Consider the following 4,043-nt stretch of genomic DNA (forward strand, 5'->3'; position numbering starts at 1 on the left):
TGAGCTCCTCTTCTGAGCCATGATGAATTTGACTTCCACATCTATTCTATTATTGCCAGAGATCAAAGTTAGGGGGGAAAAAGGGAAAGAATAGAAATCATATTAACATAATGACAAAATGCATATAAATGGAAAAGGAGAGACTAACTTTGCTGGAATTCGAAGGAAAATACATTGCTGACGATGTATACTGGGGTGGGCAATTATTTGGGCTGGAGGGCCACTTAATGAGCTCCGGGATCCTGTCAAGGGCCACATCCATCTCTGTGTCTCGCTCTTTCTCTCTGTCTTTCTCTCTTCTCTTCCCTTCCCTCTCCCTCCCTCCAGAACCAGGCCAAAGTTATAATTCACTATGAGCCCTGACCCTCAGCTGTGGACCCAAGTAGGAGCTTCTGCAGCACCTGGCAGGCAGCAGCATCAGAACTTGCCGGCAGTGTCACAACGGATTCTGAAGCCCCACAGTGTGGCAGAAGCTCCTGTCTGGGTACACAGTTGAGCACTGTGACTTCTAGTGAACCAGTTTCAGCTAGGTTCTGGAGGGAGGGGGAGGAAATAAGGAAAGGAGAGGCAGAAAGACAAAGAGAGAAATGGAGAGATGTTGCTGCCCGCCCAGCATGGCATCCGGGCTCCCAAACCTACCAGTAGCATCCACAGCTGATGCTGCCATCCACTCACTGCAGCAGAAGCCCTGCCTGGTGCACAGCTGATGCCTGATGCTGCTGGGAAGAAGCAGTCCTGTCTGCCTGGCGCCATGCAATGGCTGGAGCCTCTGACTGGCCACAGGCCAGATCCAATGAGTTGGTAGCCATGCACATCCGGGCCGTATTGAAACTGTTGGTGGGCCAGATCTGGCCCACACACCGTATTTTGCCCACCCCTGATGTGTACCGTAAACCAGCGATTCTCAACCAGGGGGTTGTGGCATCCTGGGATGCCAAAACATCCTTTTAAGGGTGTCATGGGGTGCTGCTCAGAACTAGCACTGTTAGATATGCGAACACTTACACATGGTTCACAAAAACCTAGAGATTTCAAATAAAGATACATAGCATCAAAAACATTCTGACCTGCTGTGGGGCTTCTGAGTTCTTTGCAATTATTTGCAATTCAAAAGAATTGCTCTATTATTTTTCCATAGTCAAAAAAAAGAGCTGAATGTTAAGAGCTGAGGAGTTCCTGGAATCCAATGTGGGATGCCTCAAGTCTAAAAAGGTTAAGAACCACTACCCTAAACAATGATCAGTCAGTTAATCACATTTCCAAATACACTAGACTAGTGAAATATTTTAAATGAACGTATTCAACTGATGTTCCCTGATTTCTACTGATTACCTGAGGTTTAAAGTGTTGGCCTTCATTTACAAAGTCTAAGGGCTAACATGCCAACTGTTTACACACATTAAAGATACTTAAAATTACATATAACTGCATGCTATAATTTAGTTAAGTATATTAATCATTTTCAGTGAATTCTGTATCTTTATTTTAGACTTTTGAGCAGGCCTATTTTCCTAAAATCCTCTGAGACTTGCAAAAAGGACCAAACTACTACTAAGTTTTTGAACTTAGCTAGTATAAAGCATGCAAGTATTTTAGGTAAGAGAAAGAAATAAATTAAGGGAATTAACAGTCCCGGTGCAGAGATTACAGTGCTAGGGATCTTATCTTTCCCAGAGTGTTACATCTAAACTGACATCTCTAAAGACCACTGAAGAATTGATTTCTGATGGTTCTCTGACATCCTGGGACTAAAAAACCTTGTGCATGTTCCATTCTATTTCCACAGATTACATGAAGTTAGACACTTAGGCCCCAGACAGACATTCAAACAATGGCATGATTGGGACTGGAGGAATTTTATGCCTTATCCCAAATATTTCAGACATGCATGACAGAAGGCATGAAGTTTGGGATGGGGAATAAAATTCCTCCAATCCCAACTGTACTACTGCTGAGCTGTCCTCAGCCCAATCCTGAAGAATGAGCTGGAGACAGCTCTGTCCTAGATCCAGGGCTGCCCACAGCCTCCTGCAGGCTCCAAACCCACGGCTATCAGGGACAGGTTCAACAATCAGCTGCTTGTCCAACTGGCCCCAACAGTCCCAAGTGGGACTTTGAGACCCTGGGCTGTTGGATGCTGGGCAGCCCTAGCAGTTTTGTGTGGATTCTAGGCTCAGGGCTGTTGGAGCCAGAACAGTCAACTGAATGCTGGACCCAGCCCTGATTATCCCTGGACCTGTCTGGGCTAGTTCTGACAATCAGCTGATTTTCAGCCAGCCCTAGGACAACCCAGTTGTAAGCATGATCTTTAGATGTCCCATGGCACTGGGACCTTAGGAACGGGAAACCATTCTACTGTACCAGGATCCCCATGCCTTGGGACATCTAAAAGGTACAGGTTCAGGTCAGCCTCCCACAACCTACCATTTTTAAGTGGGGGCTACAGGACAAGACAAAAAATGCTGCCAGGGTCCCAGAAGCCAGAGCTGCTTGGCTTTCCCAACCAGAGAACCTTGCAACCTACTCTCCCAGCAGCTGATTTCTGCCACTGGAACTGGAGCTGTCCCTAACTTGATGGCAATACTGTCCCCATGCCAAAGCTGACAAGCAGCTGACTGTCAGCATCAGGATGGCGGTGCTACACGTTAAATTTATGGCAACCTGAAAATGAGCCCCAAAAATGTCCGCAATTTTTGTGGAATAACTTTGGGGCTAGTTTGCCACTTTACAGTGCTATAAATTAGCTGAATGTGTAGCACCTTCTATTTATGGTGAAATTGCACCATAAATGTAACATGTTCCAGGGGCCTTAACGCGTAGGGAACAGACTTATAACATAAGTAGTTACCTGGCACTGTGTGCTCTGACACCACAAGGAAAGTAAAGGGAAGGTTTGGTAAGAAATCTTTTACCTGGTATCTTTGCATTTCTTTCTTCCAGTTTTGTACTATTTTGATAGTTTTTGTACAAATAAGATCCTTTTCTATTTGGGTCATCTGAACAATCTCATTAGTCATTTAAGTAGTTGATTTGAAAAAGCACAAATTCAACAGGTAAAAATTATTTGCTCAATTGGCCACTGATCATCTTATTCCTTTCTGCATGAAGTACTAGTTTAGGCCCTGCCAAACAGAGTACCCTCTTCTCGTGCTACTGTGCCATCAAGAATACGAATGAAAATCCACTTTTGCCACTGTGTAAGGATCCAACAGCTTTGAAATCTATTCTCTCTAGACCTGAAATACTCTAATGATCTTGAGAGCATCTGCACCCCTTTCCTGCTCTCCAAAAAATCTGAAAAAGGTGGGAAGAAGAACCATAGGGATAGGACTATGAGAGAGTAAAAGAAAAAGCTGAGCTTTTAATTTGTCTGGTTTACTGAAAACTGGTAATATTGAACCCTATTACTGGATGACTGTGGATTGCACAATGTTTCATCTGGACTTGTACAATGTAAAGTAATAAAAAAACATTCTATTATGGACAGAAAACTCTCTTGTGTTCACTGGAAATCTCATCTCTTGTTGATTTAGTTTAAATTGCTCAGATTGATAACTTACACTATTTAATTAAATACAAGATGATGTTTTGTTTTAAAAATCACAATGTTCTCAACTACACAAAATTGGCAAGTTAACCCAAATTAGAATTTGGGCTAACTTGGGCAATTTTGGCACAATATAGGCAAGACAAGTAGGAAATGTTTGATTCTGTGTTTTGACTTGCATATTTAGAGGTCGGTCTACTAGGATCTCTAAACAACTGATTCTGTGGGCGAAACTATCTTTGATAGATAGGTGTATCTAGTCCTTCATAAAGAATGAGTTTTGTGTTCCTCGTTCTCAAAGCTAAGCACTATGATTCCAGCACCTTCAATATGTACTCTGGCCTTGATGCAAGGATTTCAGCCCAAATAGCTGGAAGGAAGACTTTCTTCTACATCAGACTGTTCATGTTTCTTGTTCTCATAATTGCTGCTGTTAAAGACTGTTGAAGACTTAGGATTTGAGGTAGAGAACTCTGTGGTAGGTCTTACGTTATTT

Source organism: Alligator sinensis, unplaced genomic scaffold, assembly GCF_000455745.1.
Source record: "Alligator sinensis unplaced genomic scaffold, ASM45574v1 scaffold600_1, whole genome shotgun sequence".
In the NCBI taxonomy this organism is placed as follows: domain Eukaryota; kingdom Metazoa; phylum Chordata; order Crocodylia; family Alligatoridae; genus Alligator; species Alligator sinensis.